Source organism: Numida meleagris, chromosome 4 (genome assembly GCF_002078875.1).
Source record: "Numida meleagris isolate 19003 breed g44 Domestic line chromosome 4, NumMel1.0, whole genome shotgun sequence".
In the NCBI taxonomy this organism is placed as follows: Eukaryota; Metazoa; Chordata; class Aves; order Galliformes; family Numididae; genus Numida; species Numida meleagris.
This window is the reverse complement of record NC_034412.1, coordinates 76,196,575-76,223,608: the sequence shown is the minus strand read 5'-3', so window position 1 is coordinate 76,223,608 and position 27,034 is coordinate 76,196,575. Positions and strand designations below refer to the sequence as shown.

The 27,034-nt window shown below is 38.8% G+C and overlaps 1 long non-coding RNA gene across 1 annotated transcript in view; it reads right to left on the bottom strand.

Annotated features, from left to right (window-relative positions):
• Positions 1-27,034, bottom strand: part of LOC110398190 — a 240,131-nt gene that overhangs the window by 199,940 nt on the left and 13,157 nt on the right. Inside the window, exons 4-8 of the long non-coding RNA XR_002438254.1 lie at positions 26,425-26,627; positions 23,952-24,011; positions 22,284-22,377; positions 20,689-20,788; positions 17,906-17,989 (exon numbers count right to left, since the gene is read on the bottom strand). This is a non-coding gene — a long non-coding RNA (uncharacterized LOC110398190). The remainder of the gene's footprint in view (positions 1-17,905; positions 17,990-20,688; positions 20,789-22,283; positions 22,378-23,951; positions 24,012-26,424; positions 26,628-27,034) is intronic.

Genomic DNA, 27,034 nt, shown 5'->3' with positions numbered 1-27,034 from the left:
GTCAAAGGCCTTACTGAAGTCCAGGTAGACCACATCAACAGCCTTACCTTCATCCACTAAGCGGGTCACCTTGCCATAGAATGAAATCAGGTTTGTCAAACAGGATCTACCATTCATAAACCCATGCTGACTGGGCCTGATCCCCTGGTTGACCTTTAACTGATGCACAATGTGTCCTGAGATTATCCATTCCATAACCTTCCCTGACACCGAGGTGAGACTGATAGGTCTGTAGCTACCAGGATCATCTTTCCAGCCCAGAAGAAAATTATCGATTTCTGATGACTAGAAATCTGTTGATTTTACTTGAGCTAGATTTATATTGCTGACCTATTTTCACTTGAAACTCCTCCTTAATATAGTAAAAAAAAAACTTGAGTAATCTAACACTAAGCTGAAATACATCTCTGTCCTTCCAGAGTATGTTACTTCACAGATTTAGAAAATCACTAACAAGATCAGGCTCTTACAGTTATAGTGAATACTTCAAACTTGATTTCAGTTTCAATAGAAATCACAAGGTGAATATCTTTCAAGGAAGAGAATAAGCAGTTTTCTAAATGAAAAGAGTATGTTTTCTATCTGGGGACAAGAAGTGGTTCCATAGCTATACATTAACATTTCTTGAAGCATCTTTCAATTCTACTGTACAGCTGTAGAAGGTAAGCTAAGAGAGCAACACATTGCTCATTGATTTGGTGACCAAACCATTCACTGGATGCAACTCTCAAAGAATCATAGAATAGCTCAGGTTGGAAAAGACCTTCAAGATCATCAAGTCCAACTGCAACCTAACCATACTACCCTAACTCTAACAACCCACTACTAAGTCATGTCCCTGAGCACCACATCCAAACAGTTCACAATAAGGTCATAAATCATCTGAATCAATTGGCACTTCTGAATTTCAATCTGGACACTAGACACAGCTGCTAGGTTGGCAGTAGTGCAGCAGTGGGACAGGCTGCTCCAGCGGATCACAGATTTTTTCAGTTCTGAAAACTGTCAAGATTTAGTTAAGCAAAGTTACAGCTGCCCCAACCTGACATTGGCAACAACCCAGCTCTAAGCAGGAGCCTGGACCAGGCAATCTATCTAGGTTTCTTGTGACAAATGTATCCACAACCACAAATTGACAATAAATGAGTATTTAAAACAGAAATCTTATGGTTAACTTAAGTTAAATATTCCAACAAAACATTGGAGCTTTTAATTTCTGTCCAAGTAAAGATAAAGTCTCGCATGCATTATTTCCCTCCACGCCACCATTAGTTTATAAACGCAAACCATTTAGCTAATCTTTCACTAACAGAACTGACTGCTTTCTCTCAACAATAGTAACTGAGCTCTAAAGTATTGTTCACTATATTTTTTTAAATGGTGTAAGTCACAGTAGTTTTAAGTATGCCAGACATAGTAGACACCTCTTAAGGGAAATCAGTTAAGTGTTTTCTATTTTGCTGAGAAGAAAACTGTCAAGCATTAAGATAGGAAGCTAACTTTCAAATAACCCTTTGAGTGGCAAAGAACTTGAAAGCAGATCGTCAACAAACCATCTTCAAAAACTCTTTAGTCTCTTATAGGTAAGTCATGAATGCTCTTCAACCCCCAAGTTTGATCTCTCCAACCACTACAATTAGTGAGGCAGGATGTAGAAAGTATCTTAAAACTAGAAATGGACTTTGAAACATGCTTGAATACATGCAGTTTTTGAACAAGATGAAATCCCGATTCCCAGGGATCGCAGAGAAGTACCAGTAAATCTCAAATTTTAAGTTTTAAAAAAAAATTCTTGAATGTCTGTAATTAAGCTTTATGTGGCCTATCACTTGTGTGCCTATTTCTTCTTAAGGCCTGCTGATGTGAATTCAAAAGCAGACAAGGCTGCAACATGCTCAGAGAGGCCAGAGTGGCATTTTCAATTTCATTTTTTTCTTTAGGCCTTACAGTTTCCATCAGTTCAGATACCTTAGACAACAGAGAATCCTAGAAGAGCCTTCCAGACTGTTAGTTTCTCTTTCAAGGATTACGTGTTAGCATTCAGAGAATGCAAATTTTATCAGGTAGGAATTAATTCCAGCATTCAAGGTTAGTTATGCAAATACCTTAACTGTTACCTTAACTGTCTAACTGAAGATCTTTCTTTAGAGAAAAAAAAATGCAAGACTACCCAGCAGAGAAGAAAGTCATGATGCATTTAGAAATTCACAGATTGAAACCAGACAACTCCAAATTAAAAAGTAAAAAATAAAGTGAGCTAACAATTAGTGAAAGGCAACAACTACAGACCAGATCAAGGAAATAATAGCTGCTTACTCAGCACTTATGAACCAAGTTTAATGTAGTCCAGTCATCTTTCAGAAACAATTCCTCCTGCTTGGACTGCCTCTCACTAAGATACCCCATATACCCGTGCTCCTATAATTAACTCACACTCCTGAATCAAGCACAGTATTGATGCATTTTCTACAGTAAAAAAACTAATCAGAAGCAGCAGCCCTACTCCTCCTGGGTAACTGAATTTTTATTCCCTCTAAAAACCTGCTTGCCCATTTGCCTCTAACTTGACTTTCACACAGCTAAGGTTTTGACTCTGTGTCAAGCAGTATTTGCAGCCACATGGGGACACCCAGCCATGATATCATTAGGTTTAAGATCCTTGACACTGGCATTTCGCTTACACATACTTGAAAAGACATTGTTTTTTCCATCCAGATATTGATGAGGAGTTTCCACTACGTCACCAAGTTTGTTATCATAGAGCCATCAAGGTTGGAAAAGACCTCTAAGATCATCTAGCCCAGCCATCTACCAACTGCCACTGTTGCTTGCTAAATGATGTCCCTAAGTACTATCTCTACCCTTTCCTTAAAGGTCTCCAGCACTTCCCTGGGCAGCCTGTTCCAATGCCTCACCGCTCTCCCTGAGAAGAAATTCTTCCTAGTATCCAGCCTGAGCCTCCTCTGGTACAACTTAAGGCCATTACCTTTTGTCCTATTGCTATTTGTCTGGGGGAAGAGGCTGACTCCCATCTGAGGACAGTATTCTTTCAGATAGATCTAGAAAGCAATGGTCTCCTCTGAGCCTCCCCTTCTCCAGACTAAACCTCAGTTCCTTCAGCCCCTCCTCATAGCATAGGTGCATGAAAACCTTTATTCACATTCAAGTTTTGTTATTCAAGTTTCCTGCAAATTTGCTTGTAGTCAGTGGCAACAAGCAAGCCATGTGAAAAAAAGTCATCCTGAGACCTCAGTCGTACCACACACAAATGTACAATGACCAACCTTCAATATTTCCCTTACTGTATTCTTTACTATTGATCCTTTCACTGTCATTTGCTCCAGGGCCTTTATAGCACACTCCCACTGATCTACTGAGTAGTTCAACCTTCGAGTTATTTTTTTTTTTCCTCCAAGTTCACTATCATTGAATTAACTGATTCTCCCCGTCCCTCCTCCACTTAGCTTACTGAAAACAAAAAAAAGTTAGGTCATCTTAAAATACCTGAGTATTACTACTGCTTTTCTACACACACACTTGCATGCTTTTTTTTTTTTAAAGCTTTTTGTGAAGACCATGACCTCCTTCTCAGGAATACATCTTATCCAGTGGCTAGGAGGCTTCTTCAAGGACTACTGATATACATTAAAAAAAACAGTAGCAACTAGATTTACACCAGTGATAGGAAGCAAGAAGAGTTTGCCATATATAGAATTAGATTGTGAGCTCATCAGAGCCCAGTCAGGAATAAGTTCTTGAAAAACAAAAAATATTGCTCTTACTTGTATCCATGGCATTGTGCAAAGACAACTAATGCTTCTTAAGCAGCTAGTGAGTGCTATTTTATTAGTCCTGCATCCTGAACCATGGCTAGATTAGGTTCTATACAAACAAATTCACCACACAGAAAACCTCTCCTGAAGAGAGACTTAACTACTAATAAGAAATTCACAGTTGTTGTGGGGGTAAACTGTCAGTTTTGCATAGAGGAATTCCAGAACTGTCATGATGAAACATGGTTTAGATTTACTCCTATAAAATGACAACTCGTGTACCACTTCCACCTGCACAGATGGACTGCAAACTTATCAAGGCAACAGTGACAAATACCCACTTCAGCTTCTAATTAAATGACAACCAGGTGCAAACAGATGAAGAAACTGGCTTATGATGTCTACATTCTTTATTCAGCAGTATTACAGAATTGTAACTATTCCTTTCTACCCAATAGCTCTCCTCACTATTCAGTTTGAAGATGGTCACTTCAGCAGATAAGAAGCTATTTTTCATAGATCAGAATAAGTTAGAGCTGTCAACGGCTCCCGTGAGAAATGAATACCTCAAACCAGTTTGCATGTAAAATGAGTTTTAATATATATGGCATGTATACCATTCTTCAGTCCTTTGAAAAATTTATTCAGTTTCTACCAGAAACACTTCAGAGCAGAAATCTTCCATCAGTGCTTTGCGCATATATGAGGTACAAGTAGAATTCAAGCACCAAGTTATTTAGACAGAAAGGACTATACATGCAAAGCAAATTGTACTTTCAGAAAGACAGGAAGAGCATAAGAAGGGGTACAGTTTCTGCAGTGAATAAATAACTATTATTCCCTGCATACCTTCCAGTGGGCTGTGAAAGCCTTTCACATGATCATTTGATTTCAACATTAAGAAAATTTAGTACACAGAATAACAGGGAAAACTCTCTCAACGCTCTTTGAATATCTTTCCTGGAAACTGACATGGTAGCCACTGCACTTTGTCCTGAAACAGTTTCACTACTTTATGTAATTTCCTTTATCCTTTCAAAAACCTGAAGAAAAAAAATCAGGAGGTTAAGTCTCTTGGAAGCCATTTTAAAACGGCAATTCAAGTGTGGCCTCATCCAACTTGATAACAATTCAGGCTGTTCAGATGCTTCCATATATGAAATGTCACCAGTGGAAGAAATTCCGCACAAATTAAACACAACCTGTTTGATGTTTACAATCTTATTTTTTATTTTAAGACTGAAGATTAATATGGGAGTTTTAATGTAGCTTTGAACATGCACTGGCAAGAACAAGAGACTAGTCTGCCAATTGATTCTTCATCTGCTTGTAAGCATAATATTGCAAATTTGGTTGTTATTAATTAGCTTTCAAATGACTATTTGCTCTCAAACTATATTTCTTTTCAGTCCTCTAGGTTTTACGGTTATTTTAAAAAAATTGCACTACACCATACTTACATAGAAACGATGAGTTAGACAACTGCAAGTCAGTGCATTTCACTGCAGAAGTATTTCTTATCAGTTTAATTATGATGTACTGGAAGAGACAAACAACTGCTTTTCATGAAGAATTGGGACTAATTAGCACTTTTAAAAATAAGCTTTTCATTTCACATAAGGCTTTTCCGCTCATAAAAAGGATTAATATAGCTCTCCTTTCATGCAGTTGCACTCAAATTTACTGCTGTCACAGTTTCATCTTGGAAAGCTATTGCAGCAGTGTATTTATCAAAACTCCTCTAGTTTAACTGCAGAAGTAAAAGATTCAGCAAAATGACAGCTCATGCCATAGAGTCTAAACACTTCTATTACTACCGATCTCCAGAGTTAAAGCTTCCAGTCCAGTATGCTTTCTTGTCCAATTTATTGATTTGGATATCATCAGTTAAATAAGCACCTGGTATTGTGGGTGTCGACCACACCGTTTCACAGGATCTGCGTTCATTTCCACTGCTGTAGAGTTCTTTGCAAGACTGTGTCCATGGCTTCCTCCTTTATGCTTCATCCATAGGTAAACATACCCACAATTCCAAGTGAGTGACCTCAATTGATCTCTGTTCTATTTAGACAATGGATACCATATTTTGAATCTTTTCCAAAACATAGAGCATACACATCCAACTCACCTCTTTATATTTCTGTTGCTCACTTTTTTATGCTTTAATAAGAAATATTTAAAAATAAAGGTTTTGTTACTTATGTACATTATACGTTATATATTTATATGCAGCCCAAGACAATTCCTCTTCCCTCAACGCAGCTCAGGCAAGCCAGAGAACTGGACTCCCCTGACATAAAGCATTAGTTTTGCTTCCCATTTCCTCCCTCCTGCTCTGCTCCATAGATCACAGTGTACTGACCTTGCATTAACACACACACAAGCCACATACAATACACTTGTGTCACTTTTCAGACAGAAGCAGACAGCTATACTCTGAATCTGCAGTCTGCACAGCAGCTAGCTGAGAACAAGCTATTAGTAGCACAAAGGTAGAATAGCTTCCAAAATGTGTGCTGGTAGTTTAAGTTACATTGTGAGAGCTGGGCTTTCTTTTAAAGAATATGTAAGGAATAATGTATTCCTATATCTGTTCCAGCTAACTAGGACCATGAGCACGGGGGTTTACAAATTAATATAATCAAGGTCTAAGAGGACTCTTTGGAATTCTACTTCAGCTCTGCTATAGATTAAGAAAATAAACTTTGTATGTCTCTAAGACTTCACAAAGGTCCACCTACAGAGATCTCCCTGAACTTATTTGGAGGGCCCAGCAGCACTGTGCATGTCACAACCATTGTCTCAAATCTGTTCTTGCTCAGTTTGTTCCTCATACAGAGGTGTATATTTGCAACTGACAGGCTACACCTGCTTGCCTGTCTTCAGTTCTAATCTAAAGATGAATTAGATGCAGTAATCCTTCCATTCAAAAGCTGTCTCAAATAAGCTAATACATTTTCTTACAGATGAAAGAATCCTGTTATCTTCTGGTGGCTTCAGCACATCAAAGAAAATAACCTGCTTGTGTACCTGGCTCCCTGGCCAGCAGCTTTCAGTGTATGGCTTTAAGATTCAGGATCTGCTCCCTTATAGCACTATCACAAACAGCACAAAAAATACTATTTCATTCATAACACATCCAGGACTAAAATCAACATGTTTTTCAAGAGACAAAAATTAAACAGCAAGCATAGAAAAAAGTTCTCCTCAACATTTGTTTCTCATGCTTAAAAGAAAGGTGTAAGCTTTAGAGCCCCAAGGAATTTCATCTGGCGAAGGAGAGCTGTCACGCAAACTTCAGTACCCTCTGGTTTCAGGAAAGTCAACAGAAAGTAAGTCTAGTTCTCTATTCACACTACTCCCTCCTTTTGTAAACTCCCTGAAGAAGAGCAGAGAGGAACCTTGATGCCAGAAGGCAATTCAGCAAGAATCATCAGGAACAATAAACACACAAGGAATTTAAAATATAATTTTCCACTTACCAATGACAAAAAGCATCTCAATACAAACACTGGATTTGCTACACAAGACACTGCACGGTTATTCACAGCAAGGACAACAGTGTTTGTTGGAATTAGTGAAATCAAAAGAGCACAGAACTTACATAGTAACAGAACACGAGAGAAGACCAGCTCAAATGCATGGTAGCTTCTTGCAAGCTTCTCTAACAGTTTATCTTAGAAATTTAAGTAGATCTTGAATATATTATTTCTGTTTGAGCTAACATAAATGTTAATTTCATTTCTGATTTAAAACACTAGAGTGCTTACATATGCAATAAGCATCCATTTATCCACTCAGGAGTATTGGTTTTCCAGCTAGAATTCTTAGAGCAAGTGCAAAAGTATTCAAAAGTCAGTGGATTTCCTCTACTGACTTCGCCACAACACCAGCTGCACCACATCAAGACATATATCATAAGCACACCAGCTTTATTCCAGCTAGCACAAAATCATATTTAAAATTAAAACTAAAAAGATACAAAGACTACTTCCACCCACAGCCAATTCACTGCTGAGCAAAGATTAATATATTTGAGCCAGCAGAAGTATACCCATCAACACTAGTTGGTTACTCCAGATTTATTTGCATTTATATCAAGACTAATGTGGCCCTTAAATGTTTATGACTTGCTTGCGATGAGGGCCTGTTTTCTTCATAGCTACACCACATTTCTTAGGCTGCCATCTGGCCCCATAAAAGCAGCTTTACAGAAATACAGAGATACAGAAATAAAGCAGTATTTCATGGCTCAGGCCCACAGCAAGAATTAAAGTTAAAACTGCTTATTCAACTCCTGAAGCTATTTTTAAAACTATTTATCCCAACACACACATTGCTCATCATTTATATGATACCCAACAGTCATTATGCTAAAATGAGATTTTACTCTGTAATAGGCGATTGCATCTTGTGAAAAATGCTTTCCAGCTACCAGAAAGCATTTGCTATTGCATTTTGAATACCTGACTTGGTAACTGACATTAGGAACATTTGTTTGACATGAATATGGAGATAAGTGAAGATCTGTGCTCAAAACAAGACAGACTCTGATAAAAGGTCAAGTCTGACAGGCTGGAGAAAGCCTTAAGGCTCCTCTTCAAATCAAATTTGAGTTTTCTACAAAGGTCAATGTCACTGTAACTTATTTCAGTTTTTTTTTTTTTAAACAGGTTTCAGGAATGCTTTTGTGCATCACCAGCACAACAGAGCCTCCACAGCAGCATATCAGCTCCCAGGATTAAGGAGACTTTTCTATATCATACATACATCTTTGTGTGAATACAGAGAAACTGTGCAACTTTCTGAATGTTCCCAGAAAGACTACTATAAATATGTTCAGTCTACACACAGCATTCAAAATAGAGTACTTTTCTGCTTTATAATAAACCAATGAACTCCATACTCCTAGAATACACCAATGGTCATTACAGCATTCAGCCCTGAAGCAAGAGAAATCAAAACAATACCTTTATCTTTGAATGTTTCTTCCCCCTCAACCCCTCCTCCCCAGAGGCTTCTTCAAACACCTTGCAAACAACATCCTGTCTGATCAAATCTGATATGACCAGCAGCTTCACTTCAGATCTGTAATTATCAACTAAGGGCAATAAATGAGACATTTCTAAGAATAGGAAAATGGACAGATACGAAAGGCTTTTTGAGTTTTACTCAGATTTGTGCCAGCTTAGGAAGAACTACACTGATTCCATCAGCTCAGTTGGAAGCCTGGACCATAGAAACACAAGTTGAAGACAGACTGGTAGCTTACAGCAACAGCTTGACAAGAATAGTACATCCTGATCATTCATTTCTTTTAATAAAAAAAATCAAAATCTCATTACAACCTAAACTGTCTTAAAGAGAGAAAATAATGCATTAGCTTTCAAACAGCCAAAACTTCATGGTCCTGTGTGATCTACTCAAGTCTGGCTTCAGAGGAACCAGAAGAATCTGGTGTTTCCACTTGATCCCCTCGAGCAGTCACAGCTCACATCGCAAATGGAAGAGGCACCCAGCTCTTCAGTTAATGGTCAGTGACCTTGCTGGAGGGGAGGAGAGGTGAAGGAGAATCATTTCAGGTTTAGCAAGCTCAAAAGCCAGTTTGTTTTAAGACAGTAACCTGGCTGGAGAGCTTGATCCTCAGCAACTATCATGAGGTCACAGACAGCAGAGCATCCACTTCTCCAGCCAGGACAAGCTCCAAGATTGTTTCCTCCACTAAAACAAGCATATCAAGTATTTATGGAGCAATTATAAAACATACTCATTTCTATATGAAAGATAAGTTAGCTTCACATTCTAAGCAACTAGAGTTAATTTGAAGTTCTTGAGCTCTCTCTCAAGAAAGCTGAAGCCTTCAAACCATTTTTATTCCAATTAATCCACATTGCATGAAATGCACTCTGAAGTCATTGGCTCCCTTAAACAGAAAAGTGAAAAGACAGAACAGGCATGCATGAAAGGACTGAATCCTTCCCCCAGAAAGCAATTAGACAAAAATAGCATCTAAGATTTTTCCTCTTCCACAAATTCTGTTTAGGAAGAGATCTTAAAACAGTTGGCACTCCTATCAAGTTAGCCATCTTGGAGCTGCAAGAAAGTTACAGGAGTAGCTACAGCACAATACAAGTTTGAGAGCTTCCACTTCAACTAATTTAACAAATAAATTGAAATAATACAGCTACATACATTTGTCCCCCGTGACAGAAATAAACTTTTATGGCAGGTGTTTTTAAACTTTGATGAAGGTTGAAAACCACACAAATAAGATGTTTATTGAAGAATTTAGGGGAAGGACATTATGATATAGTACTCTTTTTGTATTACTTTCCAAAACTGTATGGATCCCCTGAAAATGGACAAGTAATAGTTCTTCAGCATTAGTATCAATACACATCACATCTAGATAATGAGACACTAAAGGTCATTATCACTGTATTCCTTAATGTACTGAATTGAGTTCACTTCTTATTCCAAAATAGATATTTAGAATAAACTTTTGTAAGTAGCTTTTGAGCACAGCTTCAAGGAAAGTTGCACAGAAATTGAGAAATGTTTGCATTACTGATGGAATTGCAAAATGCAATTTAATGCAAGGCAGCTTTAGCATAACTTGACCCTTACAGACACAGTGACATCTAAACAGTAATCTCTCTCCTCCTCCTCTTGCTGTGAAAATATTCATTATGTCTTCCGCTTAAGTACTTTCGATCATTTGGGGACAGCAATCCTTTGCATCACTACCTGGCTAATTTTAACACACTTGCTGCAAAACAGCTCCCCCACCATCCTGTTACATCAACAGCATATGTCAGACATAGGAAAGCTATTACAGCAAGAAAGTCAATTATTCCTCAATTCAAACACCTGTGAGCCATACCAGCTACTCTGCAGATATAGAACAGACATAGGAAAGGGATGTGCATTCATAGACAACACATCCAACCAAGGACTGTTTGCTGGAGCTGGAAGTTCTACTTGCAACTCTAGCATTCATAATTGGTACCATTCACATTAGCATTTCCATTATATTTGCACAGTGTTAAGCCTCGGCCAAGCCTCCACTTCCTCCACTAAGGAGCAGTTTAAAGAGATTTATCTGCACAGATCAGGAGTAACTGCTTCATTGAAGCTCACAGTTACCTCATAAAGAAACACCTTCTTCATACAAGAACAGAAGCCATTCCTCAGCAAGTTGCTGTAATCTCTGTTCATATCCTTAAATCATTATCTCTGCTCGTTATTCCAAGATGCAACCATCCGCTTCAGTAAGTCAGAGGAGGACACAGAGGAAACAGGACAAGCACAGCACACACACTAGAGAAGGGCTTACCTTATCTACTTCAGAGAAAATCTGGACTTCAGTAGGGAGTAAAGTAAAACATGTTGAATTGGCAGAACTACGGAAAGACATACTCAAAGGCTTTGCTTCTTGGTCATGGAGGAGACAACTGGCTAGTTAGCACAACTTGGTGTTCATTAAACATGGGCTTAAAAACCAAGAAAGTCTTCCTTCTGCCCATCATTTACCTCCTTCTCCTGCTGAAGGACCTCTGTGGCATGCAAAGAAGCTGTGAGCATACCACAGAGCCAAATTCACTTAAACCATTCTTGCTGGAAATATTGGTGACATTCAAGGTCATCTCACCACAATTCCAGCAAATTAAGAGCACAGGCTGATACATCTAAGATGAGGATGCTGTTCGATACCTCCACGATTTAAAATCATTAAAGGACATTACTATGCACATTAGCAAAAGACATCTCCAAAAGAGAGCCTGTTCACATGACTACAGTATAACACCTCCAGCTATTGTTAAAAACAAACAGATATTTCTTAGACTGAATTGCACACTTTTGCATAGACTCACTACATTAACATAGACTCAGCTGTCTGAACCAGGGCAATACCTCTGGCAACAGCACCTGAAGATATCAGATATGCAGTTGGATTACTCTTTTTACTAAAAGCAACTACTTAACAACACCCATAAAACAAATATTCTCTTTTTCGAAGAGCTTTATTTTCCTACAGAAATTCAGCATTACAGAGGAAACTTATCTTATTAAGTTGGAGATTGTGAAATGTTTGTCTACAAACACCATTTTAAGCCTTCACACTAGCCTACTTCATCTTATCTTTCCACAGAAAGCCTCTTATAAGGACCCAGTAGATGATGCCTACCTTACCACTAACAAGCTACAGCTTCTTCTCCTCACACAGCTGCACACTTAACTACATATCCCCCTAACCACTCTTCATGGAGCAAAGTACTGCCTCTCAGTTTATCTGAGAGTCAGGTGTTATTTTATCATTGACATACTGTTGGCTCATTCCCCTCATTACTGCAAGTCTCCAAAAAAATAGGGACATCCATGGCACACCTCCCCTCTTTTTAGAATGAAAAACCACGCTATAAAACATAAGCAGGAATCCATTTGATATAACAGTGATTCCACAATGCTTAATCATAAGTAAGTCAGCAAATTAACAACACTGAAGATAGCAAGGTACACTTGGTTTCCTTTTTGGTAGAAGTAGAAGGTTAAAGACACTCATCCAGGAGACCCTCCCACTGAGCCACAAGGCTCCAAGCAAATTCTATTTGCTTTCTAAACTCCACAGAGGTAGAGCCCAGATGCGGCCGAGACCACTTCTAGACACAGACTTAGTCATTAGTCTACATTTGAGAGATTATATAAGCGCAATCAGGATAAGATGTAAACATAGTAAAGCTAACAAAGCTTAACAGACTATTATCAATATAGCCATTTGAAAGATGAACGCAACAGAAAAAGCGTTACAAAAGAGATGAAAGGACCAGCATGAGAGCAAGGTACTATAAAGGAAAAGATCACTCACCCATATCAAAAGATTCTGGGTTCGTAGGGAAAAGCTTCCACCAAAAAGGAATCTCCAGCAAAAGAGCCTCCCTCACTCTCAGTCAGCCCTTAAAAGAGGTCAAAGAGGGGTGGAGCCTGGCTTCCGGTCACACAGGTGAATTGCCTTCACCTGTGCTCCCAGGGCTGACTGGGTTTTTCCTCCAGATGCTCAATCTTTGGTTCAGGCCATGACTCAGCAGTTCCCATACCAAAGCGTAAAGGATTTCTGCATCAGGCATAACTTCAAGAGTCATCCTTACTCAAGGGGAGAGCCCCTCACAGAAGCAGCTGCCTCACAGAAAAGCCCAGGGGGCTCTGGGGCTGCTCACTATTTATGAGGTAAAATGGCTGATTTATACTGGTATTTTTGGCACCTGCTGTAATGGACCTCAGCTGTTGAACCAGGTGTTTGCCATCAGCCTGCCATCAGTTCTTTCAGCATGCAGTTTAAGACAGATTTGTAGTTTTATCAGTACTGTGCTCATTATCTGCCTGAGCAAGGCCTCATGTGAAGCACACTGGCTAAGGGAGAAGGTAGGGAGGAGGGGTGCATACAGTCACACAACATTACTTACCAGCACGTCCTGATGGATACACCAGCAACATAAATGTGTCCATACCTTCAAGATCCCCCATCCTTTTATTTTTCTAAGACTTTCTCCTAGAGTTTTTCTCAGTAAGAAATACACAGCCCCTACCAAGGAACTCCTGTCTGCTTCTCTATTTTCCTCAGATGCTGGAGAGATCAGTAAGTGAGCTCCTGTTTACCGTGCTCTTCTTCACAGCACATGTAATAAGCAGACAGAAGCTTCTGTTCCATCAAAAAACAGAGCCAGTAAACTTTACCTTTGTTACTGCAGGAGAGTCAAAGAACACAAGGTAACAGCAAGCCACTGAAACAGCAGTAAAGCCTTCCTCTCCTCGCTCCAAGGTTCACTTCACCCACCTACCCGGAGAGGGCCTTATGGAGAACACCTGGAAGTATCTCCTCTGTGGGGTGGCAAGGACTTCATGCATTCTAATGAAACTCTGCCAACTTTTAATAGGTAACTTACAATGGAGAAGGCTAGTGATGTTGCTTTTTAAAAAAACATTTGTATTAAGTAGCTGTGTTAAAGTCATGTTTTGTTTTTTTGCTTGGGGTTTTTTGTTTTTTTTTTTTTTTGGAGGGTGGGGGGAGGTGCTTGCTTTTTTTGGCCTATTTTTTTCCTGTTCTTAGATGATCTAAGAAAACTGTGGTTCGATGTTATCTGGAAAATATTTAATAAAATAGCATTTCACATTCTTTTTGCAGGAAAAAAGTTCTAATTATCTATCCTTAATCTAATGAAAGCAGGACAGTTAATCTGTGATGTTTCAATGTGCCAGAAATTGCTGAATAGTCTTTTTCTGCTGATTTAAACACGTTGTAACTCCTGAAAATTGAAAAATTGGCATGTAATTTATTAAACTTGAGGTTCTAGAAAAGAATTGATGGAATAAGTCTTAACAACCTAAATATGATGTTCTAGTACTGGGTCAAGTTAATCCAAACCAAGAATAACCTAAAGCAGGTGACCTGAGACAGATTTAACTGTAGTTGGACCTCTGCAATGAAATTTTAGCTGAATTATGGTTTTGTACTCTCTTCCATCAGCCAGAGCAAGGCTCTCACAAAGATCAATTGTCAATTTGTGTACTTCTCCAAAAGAAAAAAAGAAAAAAAGAAAAAAAATGCGACAACCATAGAAAACACGCTCATGTCTAAAGAAAGACATATGATTGTGTATGTTTTCCATTTCTCCTTAATTTAAAAGTGCACCGTCCTAATAAGCATGGTCCAGCTAGCAGCTCTGGCTTGTTCACTCATACCCAAGGAGAAGGAAGGCATCTTGTCCCATGAACTTGGCTTGGACAGGGATACCTCCTGGTTTGCCACCAGCCATGGTAGACCATACAGCATGGCATGGGAGGTGTTACAGGAGGGAAGGCTTCACCACTTGCCCCTAGGCATACACATGGCTCCATCCACATCCCAGCAGCACAACTCAGCTCTTTGTGTCACTTCTCCCACTCCCAGCAGTAGGAACCAAACACAGCCCACAAGGCATCCTAAAACCCAAATCTGTCCCTCGCAACTGACAAAGTTAGACCACCCTACAGATAGGGGAGGGACACGCTTGATACTGAAGTGCTGGAACTCCTTCCATTAGATAATATCCATTTGGGGGTTGTTGGGAAACGTTGCCGCTTCTCTTCCTTGCAGGAAGTCTCGTTACCGTATGTTCACTGACATTATCTTATTGCTGGCAGCTGAGAAAGTGTGGGTGCCAGTGTGTGAATACCAAATAATAAAGGAATCCCCCAGAGAGGTCTGATTCAATTTCCTCTGTAATACAAGACAAACATGAAAATTCACTGTCTTGATTAGCTTTAGTGCAGGGAATCATCTTTCACAGCTGATTGTAAATCTTCTGAACAGTCTCGTTTAGCTTTTAACCTTCCTCTCTTTTTCATCCATGTGCAGATTATTCCAGCCTAGACATTAATTTATTTGAATAGCCAAGGACATGTGTATGTCGACTCCAGTCATAATGAGAAGCCTCTGAAGTGCACAAATAAGACTAAGAACACCATAAACATTCTTCATAATTTGCTATACAAACACATACTGCAGACCTTATTCTTAGAAATAAGAAAACTACAATGAGGAGCATCCCCATCACAAATAAAATACATCTACTTTCCTTAACACTGCTAGTGTTCAAACCAAGAAATGATTTAAATAGTTTAAGAATAGATTAAAAACTGGAAGCTGCATGCTGTGTTTTAAATCACTTTCCTAAGGACGTACATTTCACCACAGTAACATAAAAATTAATAACATGCTATGAGCAATGTCACTGGAGGTCAGAAAAACAGAACAAGTGTTAAGATCTAATGAGACACTTGCAGCTCATGCACGCAGCTGCATGATTCTTGCAGTCACTGCATCTGGTTTATCAGTGCCAACTCCTCAGTGCTTCTATTGTTTCCTATGTGATTTTTCTGCTACAGTTACCAAAGGAATTCTTCAGATGTCAAGAACTGTTATGAAAAAGAGAGAAATCATTCACTAGCCTTGCTTTTCCAGAATTTTATTAATTTAAATGATTGTGGAAATTACTGATCTGCCATCAAAAGGCATATGGGAGATTAAAACACAAACAGAGCACCATATCTCACTCTGGTTCCTATCAGTGTTCCCCCTCACAGGCAGGGAAATTTAAAATCAAATTGTGACGGACCCCACTAGGCAAAAGATAAGGAATCAAAATTTCACAAGAGATAGTGCTGCCTCAGACACTCTCTGGCCTCAATCATGTTTTAGAAATATTTCTTGGCTATAAAGCTTACAGACTCTTCATGAAATAGCAAAACACCATTATCTCAAAGGTGCAAAATAACCCAAAAAATTCAGACATATTTTTTCCATCATCTCTCCTTGATAAAAGTGGGAGGCAACAAAATCAGCAGCAATATTTTGTTCATGTGTATCTCGTTCCCATGTTTCCCACAAGACCTCAGAACTGTGAAAATTCATGCCTATGTTCAAATAGAATTTAAAGACAAAAAGATTCATGTTCTCTCATCTTAATTCTTCAAATTCAGATCTAATCTAAACTAGCTACCTAGGTTTAATCTGACAATCTATGGAGAGAAGTGAGTATGTTTAACCAGCTACTCAAGTCACATATCCTACACTCTCTCAGGTTGGGCCATACAGCCTGCGAAGATATTTTCTGAGATGTTTACTCTCACCATAAACAACAGCCCAAATTGATCCTTCAGTTAGATTTCTCACTCGTAGAAAACTAATCTACAAAAATCCTACCTAAACTCCTCATCTTGGATTTTCCCAAAGGAAGAAATAATTAACAAACAATCATTATCACCAAAACTTATCTTGTGTCATCAAAGAGAGGTATATTTAGACACTTTTGTCAGCTGGCTGGCATTCAGACGCTATGCTGACAATCCATTACAGCTGCTCAGTGGCCATCACTCCTCCAGAAAAAAATTCTGACAGGAAATCATTGCATGATATATTTGCAGATCATTTTAATTGCATTAAAATGAATGAATATATAACAACAAAAGAGCATGTGAATTAGTCTTTAATGTTTAGTATACATGGATGCATCCAACTAGAGGCAGGAGAGAACAGAACAAACATTCTAATCCTGTTTTCAGCAGGGCCTGGGACTGGCAACAAAAGGTGAAGTAGCATTCAGTTTTCTTCAAAACAAGGACTCTTTGGGGGCAATTCTTTTGATTTGTAACAAAGGTCACAATTTCTTATGTGTTTTATCTTCTTCCAGCTCTATTATTAACAGATCAATAATATACAATACCAGCAGCACTGGCACAGCCTGAAGATACAACTCTAGACATGCACCAACCATTTGTCATGGTTTTGTGATTTCTGTTGTCGGTATTCCACATCATTACATCATGTAAAGCACTGGCAGTTAAAGAGTTAATTCCCTGGTTACTGCAAACTGCCTTTTTTGGTGTGTGGTCCTCTGAGGGGGAGGGGAGGAGATGCACTCCCCAGGGGTCTTTGCATTAGAGGGGGTGGTGAAGCTGCCTGGGAGACTTGGGGTCTTTTCCTCCCTGCCCGGCAGAGAAGCACGTGGTTCTCCTGCAGTTTACGGTGCAAGAATATCATTTTGTAAATTCTCTGATTTTACTGGCCTCAATTTCGATATATTCAGTAAAATTAGTTGTTCCTCCTCAGATTGGTGCCGCTGTTTTGTTTTAGATCTGCCTACCAGTTCCCTACCTTTCCCCTCTGCCCTTTGTTTTCCCCAGGGTGTGGGTCCGCGGCTTCCCTGCCGCTTTAGTCTCCGGATCGCTTGGGGCCGGCCCCTATCCACCGACAATTTTTTTTTTTTCCCTTCTTTTTCTCGTCTTTTTTTTTTCGGGCCTGTTCCCCTTGTCACGGACGCAGATCCTTGGATAACACTGTGACACCATTGCACATGTGTATCAATGCCAGGCACGCATCTGGTCAACCTACATTAGAAGGTAAGTCTGGAGGGAAGGCTGTGACCTCTTCGTGAATTAAATAGCACAGAAGTTGTTTTATCTGCTGGAAAAAGGCACGCCATATGTATTGAGTTTACATTCATTCATTTGACAGTATGCTGTCAGTAACGTCCTTTATGTCATACCAGCGAATGTTTTATTGTCACTTAAAAAAAATGTATAAAGAAAAAACTTACCTAGAAACTTCCATGAAGGCCAAGATTAGAGAATTTCCAGAAGGTATGAGCTTCATGAATTTCTGTGTGGAAGCGCATCTAGAACTGACAGATGGTAACACTTGTTTAGGTGATGTCTTGTATTCTAAACAGATTATACACTGAATAACATTAATTATAATAACATTAATCATAATAACATTAACAGCCCCTATAAGTTTTGTATTCATAGCATGCCAAATGGATACATCTGAAATACTCCCTTTATCTGATTTAATGTTTAATGGGAAGTCATTGGTAAACTCCCCTTCAATTTGGTCTTCTTAATACCTAACATTTAATAGATTAAAAGTTAACATTACTTTTATATATTATGCTTAGCACATACTGAAACATATTAGCACTCTTTTCCTTCCTCAGCTAAAGTACAAGATTGCTTTGTAAAAAGTTGCTAATTCCTATTTATTTTCATCTTTTCAACACCATAAATTGAGAGCTCCAGTATTTTCCTTGGCAAAAGTTCTGGAGATTTCCTAAAAGTTTTGTAACACTGACAAAATCCCCAAAGCAGCAATAGCAGCACTGCAAAAGTTGCTGCTGCTGCTGTTTCTATAAAGTCCTTTATATTTAGTTAAATCTAATGGTGACTCTGCAATGTCTCAATAAATATCAGCCTGTATTTGGAATAACATTTGTCTCGTATTTTACATACATTACCTTAATCCCATTTGTCCTTACACCTTACATAGGACAGCAGTTTGACAGTGACATAATCCATGTATTTCCGATCCGGGTAGAATCATATAAATACAAAATCAGTGCATTCAAATGCAATTAAATTCATTTCTGCAACATTTCTGTTTGATGAAGAACTGATATGTTTATTCCTCTGACCAATACCAAGCAGATCAAATTGAATTAATGCAGCTTCAGTTTTACCATGAAGCAAGAGCACTGTGCATTAATTAGCATGTAAATACAGTTACCACAATGATACTGCTTCTGTTGAGATTATATTTTATCTTAAGAGGCTTAAGACCTAAGTACCCTCTGGTGACTGGACAAATCACATCCCAAGAAATTTGAAAGAAGACAGTTTGCCCGTCTTCTTCCCCTTACTTTGGCATAACAGATTAATGGAGAAGAACAAGGCTTAGTCTACTTTTGGGAAGAGAAAGAGATTAGATACTTCAACATTCACTGAAATTAATGAGAACCTCTCAAAAGAAGGTTGGTTGAGTCCTACATGTTGGCTAAATGGAAACTCCATTACTGGTTTATCTTTAATCCCCTTTCAGGTAATCCTAAAGATTCAGCCCTTGCAGAGGTCAGTGCAGCTGGGGATTTGGGTCAAGACAGAAATGGGATAAACAGTCAGATAAGTTCTAGAACTACATAGCACTACATTCAATGTTTTGCTGGGATTAGCTCTTCTAGAAGTTTCTGAAATAAAATCTTAGAAGTTACCCATTATCTCTGAAAGACCAATCTATAGAACAGAAAAATTTATGCTGAGTCTCTGCAATGTTGACAGGTATTTTAATAGGCCTACACATTGCATTAAAGAACATTTATCAAATTAATTGCTTGGAAAAAGGCAGGGTTTGACATTGCTCATTGGCTGTGAGTTCAGAACTCACTATGTCATATTAAAAAGTACATCTCACTTCCACTTAGAACAAGCACCACTAGATATTTATGGAATTAAGAAAAATGTTTTAGCATCAAAGAAGTATTTAAATCTTTAATGGGATGGATTACCAGCTCCATCTCAGAAGTGGTGTATGGACATACAAAAAAATTGTTGCTAAAGTGACATTGAAGAATGATTCCCTCTATAAGTATGTCTCGCAGAATAGAAAATGAATTAACCTGCTAACAGTGCAAATAATTTTGCTTTCTACTACAGGCCTCATTTAAGCAGCACAGTAAGTTCTGGAGCTAATTATTCACAGGTCTGCAGAGTATGATTTCTCTCAACAATAGAAAAAATGTTGGTGAGTTAGCTATCTTCTGAAGAGCTTTGTGACTTCTAAACAAAACTGGCACTCAAAACTGATTTAAAATACAGAAAAGAAACTTGAGCTTCAACATGAAAACTTTTATATTGTATCAGGAAAGACATTCTTATAAAAATTAAATGTTCTTGTAGCTTCTTAAATTTCTGGACTACAGAGTATGCATTACTTCTACAGACTGAATAAAAATCTTAGCAAACATTTTCATATTATTTGTAGATGACTCAGTCCGGCCTGGTACATAATACAAGTTCAAGAAACACATTTTCACTACTATTATATGCTCTTCCCCACAAATGGCCTCTGATCATGAACTAAGGAAAATCACAAGACTATACACTTCCATCCTATGCCCATCAATCCTTGAGCTGGCACAGGGGTGTGTTCAATTAATCCAGGAGCATTAGAGAGATTGCCAGTCAAGTCCATTTATTCATTATTGCTAACAGCTGCAGCTGAACTCACCTGTAGATGTGACTTAGCAAACCTTACTGTTTAACCCTTGCAACATCAGAACTAAGTTCAAACTAACAGCTTGATCTTCATCCAGCATTTGGCCTCCACAATATTTGTGACTTTCCCTCCAGGTACTTAATAAATCTTTTCCATCTTATTTCATAACTTCTTGACAGGAATAACATACTTCTTGGAAAAAGTCTAAATAACTTTTTTCTCCACGCAGGCAGGCTGTAACTACTCAGTAGGTATCCGTTCAAAACACTGATATATTAGGGCCAATTTTACAGAGTAGCAAGCAGGGCATGTATGTAGTTTTAGTACAATCACCTTCTCCAAAAACTGGTTCCAGTGCATGGACCTATTCCACCTGGAACCAGCTGATTAGAGTTCTGGAGGTAGTGGTTGCTTCTGAGAGGTCAGCAGGTTCCTGGATGGAAAGGAAAGTATTCAGGGATTTGGCAGGAGGAACTATTTCTATCTTTGGAGTAAAATGAGTTTTCAGTATGGAGATATGAGAAGTAAATGTATCATTCATATCTGAAAAGGTGTTTAAAATCTTATCCTTCTAGCAATATAGTAAAGTAGCTATGCTATTATGACAGGCTATGCTCCCACAGCAGAATCACTTCTTCAGGAGGCAATCCTGAAACATCGCTATCTCTTATTTTAAAATAATCTAGCATGGAATCAGAGCAGGAGCTATGGACGTTGTCACCAACAATTTGTGGTGTCTAGGTGGGTGAAGCAAAGATAATCCATATGGCAGTGATAACACTATATGGAACTTCAGCTTAATTCCTTGGAAAACCTAAAGCTTGAAGCAAGCTTTAGGCAAGTATAAAAGTACTAAAAGTCTGATTTTAGGTGCCTCAAGGAAATATATGTTTGAGTCATTGTCTACATCATTTATAATTAATTCAATTAAGAATCCTCCTTGTTCATAAACTGTATTCTGAATACCAGAACATTCTGAATAGTTTTTTTGGACATTTCAAGGTTATTTTTCTTTAAATTTGCATTTAATTCTGACAAGACAAAGCCATGTAAAGCAGACCAAAGTCACAGTGCAGTGGCTTTCTTTATATATGTAAAATATGAAGCTTGAATAGATGGTAAAAGTGCCTCCCCAAGTAATCAAGATAATTACATAACATATTACCAATTCAGTGGCTGCTTTAGCCACTGCTCAGTAATTTTTAATATTAGCTTCTTTGTGTTTCAGCTAGCTATGAGCTGCCTGAACTAACAATAGCAGAGAGGATATTCATTTAGCACTGAAGATGCATGCTGTAGTTTGACCCAAATATATCCTATTGTTGTAGGAATACTTGGTGAAATATTATGGTTACTCAGCAATTAAACTCACTGGAAACGTTCTGATGAATGCTTGTCAGAAAACATCAATTTGTAGAATACAAACTGTTTTATCAAAAATACCTCTGGCTTGACAAGTTTTGGCTGAATGCCGACAAAGTCATGAGGGACAAGGAAGCCAGTGGAATCAAGAGTCCTTGATGACCCAGGTGTGCTCTTCCCTAGGAGCTTCCCACAGCTGAAGCTCCACACCTTCAGGGTGGATCTTTGGAATGAATAAGACCAGGTGTCAACAGTTTACAGGCTCTCCGTACGAGCTCTCTGGCTCTGCAGTGAAGCTGGGAATCTCAAATCCCTACCTCTAGCTAAAGCCACAAACCCTCGGATTTTAGACAGCGGCTCAGTGAATTCAGCATTCTTTTAGTTGGCGAACAAAAATTTGTCAAGGATTTGGGATTCACAGAATATGTTTCAACGTATAACTAGAAAATTTAATTACCAAAATACATTAATGTTTAAAAAAACTGCATGGAAAATTTCCAGGTTGGCACTTAAATTAATACAGTTTTAAAATATTAGTCTGGAACTTGAGATCTGGCAGTACCTACCTCTAACTCAGACTTTTTCATCAGCTTAAGTGAGCTGGTTGGTACCAGCTTCTCACAGCAGGCAACCAGAAGTCATGGGAGCTCAGGAAAATATCTATTGAGAAATACATAATGTCCAGAAGATGTAATAAATCAACTTCTGAATATTTTGTGGAGTATTAATGAAAAGTATCTTTGCACACTGCAATAACTAAACAGCCTTAGAGCTAGTTCTTGTAGTTTTCATCATTCCTATGTTTAGAAATAATTTATCCAGCTCAAGAATATGAAAATAGTGGAAAGAAAAATCAAGATTGGAGGAGAAAAATGACAGATAGCAATCAAAACAGGTCACACACATAAAAAACATTGCTTTTTTCCCCCAGTCTCACTCAGAATCACTGCAGATTTACAAGGTGTTATAAAACACCTTAGCTCTGCTAGCAATTACATTAGAACTGTCAACAGCTTAAATACACAAAAATCCCTGAATAAAAATTGTTATGCAAAAGAAATAATTATATACCACTTCCTCTGAAAGATCACAGCAGACATATGAAGGCTTTGCTTCACACAACAAAAAGCAGCAGTCTCCAGTTTACCCTCTGTTAAGACCAAAGGTACCCCCTCTTCACTACCAGGATGGCCTCAGATTGAGCCTTGTCTCTGGTGCCTCCTTCATCCCCAAACTGCTCTTTGGCAGAAGCCCTGCTTCTCTTTGTACCCTCTTGTAAAACACCCCTAGGGCCCTTACTTTAGGCACCGCTCCGGTATCTTGACAGCAGCCACCTTCTGCTGCAAGGCTGTTAAGCAGGGAAGGGAAAATCACTGTTACCAGATGGGAAACAATGATGGGATCTGGACACAATCTCTCTGCAGCTTTCTATACTGACTGTTACTGTGAAGAAGTAGCTGCTGTTTCCCCAAGTCTTTGCAGGCAAAATGCCTCCAGGATATACTGTTATAGATACAGTAGGCAGAATAGATCCCTGACTTTCATTCATACGTAAGAGTTGTCTAGAATTCAGATAAATGCTTCTGAGTCTCAATCATGAAGGTTCTCTTATTCCTGTGGATTCAGCTATCTTTGTCTTGCCACAGCCTCTTTCCTCCTCGGTAACTTTCTCTTGTCTGACTTTGTTACATTGATGCTTCTTTTTCTCTCTTTGGCATCTTTCTTCTTACTGACATCTAAAGAATCGTTAGTGTTTTCTGCTCTCACATGGAACCCTCTAACTCCAGTTTCTCTCTTCAGCCTTTGTTCCTAGGATTATTGTCACTAGGACTGACTGTGATGCCTGTATAAAGCAAATCCAAAATACCTTTGTGGCTCCTGTTCATGTTAAAAAGAAACGAGAAAAAAAAAAACAACCTTGGAAAGGTCATTAGCCTCAACTACTCTCCCTGATATTGTTTCAGTACCTTCTGGAATACTTCCAGCACACACACGACATTGGTTGTGGAGAGCTACTTACTGTTACACATTGGTGAAAGCTGAATTCTGGTGCAGAAATAAGTTTTGCAATAGCAATACTCTCTTCACCAGGATAGTAAGACTAAGGTCTTACACATTTGACAGATCTCCTTGCACTGTTACAGATATTTTTTTTTCCAAAACTTGCAGGAGTTACTGGATGCAGAAGTATTAGAGAGGAATTCTGATTCTTATAGTCCACACAGCATCATTACCTTAATTAAATGGCTTAAGAGTGAGAATCTCAATATCAAAAGGTGCCAGCTCACTGCCACCTGTAAAACAGACACAATGAAAAATGTTAAAGGAAAATAATTTTCTTAGGCAGATCCTTTGAATTATGGTGTAGTATATATGTGCCAAAAGCAAACTTTTTCCAAAATTTTTCCAGTGTTTTACAGTTAGCTCTGTGATCAGGGTGTTGGCAGCCATCCGCCTGGCCAGCACAGCTGGATCTCATTAAACACATCCTACACAATCCTTCAAAAGCAGTAAGCCAAAACAAGACTGAGCAATACCAGCCCCTTCTCATTAAAGTTACACAGAAAAGAGACCATCACTTAGTGTAAGCAACATCCTAAAACTCACATCAAAAGGACAGGATTATTAGCAGGCACAAATTCTTCAAGAAATTCTGCCACAGTCAAGGATCTCAAATTTACTTTGCTGAATGATTATCCCTATATATGCCACCATGGCTTTTTCCAGACTGCCACAGTCAGAAGAAAGCTCTTCTGTTAGGCCATGGTAGTCAATGTGCTGCTCTTTCATTGCACAGGATATAGCTATTACTCTCATCTCCTCACAACTTCAGATATCTTTGTCTAAGATGTGATGTTGTCAAGGGCTAGATGTAGCTACTGCTTCCATCTTTCTCTGCTTCTTAATCAGCAGTCATTGTTATTTAATACTGTGACTGCCAAGAGTCAAAAGCAACCTAAAAGACTCATTCTAAGCTGTATTTTTCATTTCTACATGGTCAATTCAGCTCAAATTCCAATTATGCTTTAACTAAGAATTTTGTTTTGCGATACGATGCTCTTCTTGTACAGCTGAACCTAGTAGCTAGCACAGCCAAGGGTCATGTGCAGAGCCTTAAAGTTAGCAAAGACCAAGTTCAACATTCAAACAGCCCAGAAATAGTTTGTGCAGTTCATTGGCTCCAAACTGGTTCCAGTGCTGAGGACAGGATAAGCCGTGTGAGTTTTGCTGTGGCTGTAGATGTGGGAGAAAACTATGGGCCCTGTGTCCTTTCATGATCACTTCTGTAAGTTCTAACAACCACACGTAATCAAGAGTTTGGCTTCCTTCTTTCACCACCATCTCATTTTAAATAATCATTTAAACACCATCATTTAACAATTGCCTTATTGTTATTGCCTGTGCAAAAGGACTAATTAGGCTCTAGAAAACTCCAATAAAAGACAAGTCAGCCTTAACAGATTTTTCAGGACAGCCTGTCTTCTGGTACTTGTTAAGTTTTGCATAGAAATTAAAGGAAACTACATTAAGAGACGTGTCATATGAAACAGTCTGCAGCTCATAGCAAAGGATCCTCTCTTATTCCCCTGATGAGAATGTGAAACAACATCCTCCACTAATAACCACAATACAGAACTCCAGAGTAGACAGTTCAGCTACTAAACTAAAACGTGCTCTTCGAAAAGTGTTTATTTACTTTGAGTACTTGCTTTTCATTGTCCTCTCTGAGAAGACTAGAGTTTGCTTTCTACTCAACATTTGCCACTCTGATTTGCTCAGCTCAAAAATTACTGACCATTTTGCAAGTATGTGGGGTCTCCCATGATTACTGGGATGTCCATGGAGTAGAGTCACCCTGTGAAGGCAAGTAGCCAGTGCCACATGATTCACGCTCCTATAGGGTGCTCAGTTTTGTTTCTGGAATCCTGCCCAGTTATTTCTGACAAGCTAGTTGTACTGTAAGTGCTGTAATGCAACTAAAAATGAGGAGGTTTTGCATCATTTTCTAGCAATTTAGAAACACTGAGCCCTGTGCCCCCAAGGGAAGTCCATCACAAAATCTACAGATTGCACTACTCTAATGGTAAATTTTCCCTTTTATTTGGGCAAATAGCCAGGCTATGAAGCCTTTCTTATCAAGAGGAACTAATGGCTGCCTCTGTCATTTTTTCCCTTCAGTTATTTAAGCTTTCCCCACACTCAGGTTGGCTTCTTGCTGGCAGCACTGTGGACTGCGTCTATTAATCACTGACTGTCATTGTATTTTAAAAGAAGGAAAGTGAAAAGATTGCTTAAGAATAAAAATAGAAATGTCCTGTTTTTTTCCTGACAAATAAATGACAGCTACATTTTTCCTGGCTTTACACTGTCTTCAAATATGCTTTCCCATTATCCAAGTAAAAACAACATTCTAGACACACAGAGCAAATGGGCTGTTTCCAGTAAGTCAGTATTTCAGGGCCTCCTTTCTCCTGTCACGTCAAGGTTTGGTAGCCTCTATGAAAGTTTTGGAGTCCTTCTCTGCCACCATCTCTAGAAGAGTATCAGGGAAACAGGACTATGTTCTCAATGTATTATTGGAGACTTAGCCTCCTAAATCAATAGGAAGCGATTTCTATCAGTGGTAAAACTAACCTGTTTTATTATTTCCCAGGAACTCTCTCAGCATATTCTTAAGCCCTCTCTCTTGTCCTTACTCAAACTGACCTCTTCACACCACAGTCAGGATCGTCCTCTGCAAGTCCTCCCAGGTGGCCTTCTCTCTGAGGAGACCATAAGGATGTTCCAGGCCCACAGTCTCTTTTCCTGAACACTTGGACTTCCCTCAGCTTGTCTTCCTCACAGGTCTTTCTCTTCCTCAGCTGCGTGCTCCTCTGGAAACTGCAGGCACAACTGAATACTTCACTGTACTGAAAGGCACAATAAAGCATAAGGGCATTTCCTTTAAAGAAAGATATCAACTTAGAAAACAGAAAAACACTTCAGCTTCTACTTCAGTATAAGCTCTCAGTTTTGCTTTTTAGAGACTGAAAAGCCACTACAAGCAGAAAATCATATCAAACTGCTTCTATTCACTGCACACTGTTTTGCACTTAGAAAAACTATTGCCACATACCTGACCCAGTCACTCCAAAAAAATAAATTCACAGTATGTCTCACTCTGATGCTATCCTGTAGGGTCCAAGAAAAGAGAATTTCAGGTAAAATAACATCCTATAAAGAAACAGCCTTTTGATTAAGTGTAATGAAAATACTCCTTGAGCTGCAGCGCATCCTGCCAGACACAAAAGTTGGCCCTAGCTGATGGAAGTAAGAC